This window comes from Otolemur garnettii, unplaced genomic scaffold (assembly GCF_000181295.1).
Source record: "Otolemur garnettii isolate 467f Iridium unplaced genomic scaffold, OtoGar3 scaffold00068, whole genome shotgun sequence".
Taxonomy (NCBI): Eukaryota; Metazoa; Chordata; class Mammalia; order Primates; family Galagidae; genus Otolemur; species Otolemur garnettii.
In genome coordinates, this window is record NW_003852463.1 from 456,105 (window position 1) to 456,811 (window position 707).

A 707-nucleotide genomic window follows, 5' to 3' on the forward strand; every position below is an offset into this window, starting at 1 on the left:
TTTATCTTTACTTTTTAGAGAGTGCAAGTGAATTGAAAACAGTGAATATAGATGCTACAGCGTAACTTGCTGAGGTAGAAGCTCATGGGTTTCAGCACAGTCCGTCCCTGGACTGACCCTTAGGCAAGCCTCCTCTGGGTTTCTAAAGATGTAAATTGGTGGCTTCTCTCCCCTCCCAGGAAAGTCTGCAGCTTGTGGGTTCCCAGACCCCTGAGAAGATTATGCTACTCCCTAGGGGGGAAAGGTAGGGGGTAACGCTCAGAGAAGGTGAGAGTGAAGCCCCTGCACCTAGAGAAATGAGCAGATTTAGCTGCTGAAGAATGGGCGCTGGAGGTGGAGGAATGCACGATACCCACACGTGGGCAGAGAATGGTGCCCACTATTGCTTACAGAGAGCTAGATGAGGAACAGTTTGCAGGGACCAGCCTCGGGCTATGCAGGAGAATTGTTCTCACCAGAAAATGAAATTTTGCTGACAGCTAAGGATGCATAATAGCCTGAGAAATACAGTATTTTTTTAATCTGAAAGCAAATATTTATAAAATGTAATGACTTAGGCTCCTTTTTTTTTTTTTTTTTTTTTTTGTCTTTTAAGGCATTTAGTTGGAGAAACACATCAATACATTTTAATCAATGTTACCAAGAGAACCAGGAATGAAAGTAACAATTTGCTAGAAAAAGATCATTTCTAATTGTATAATAATGTC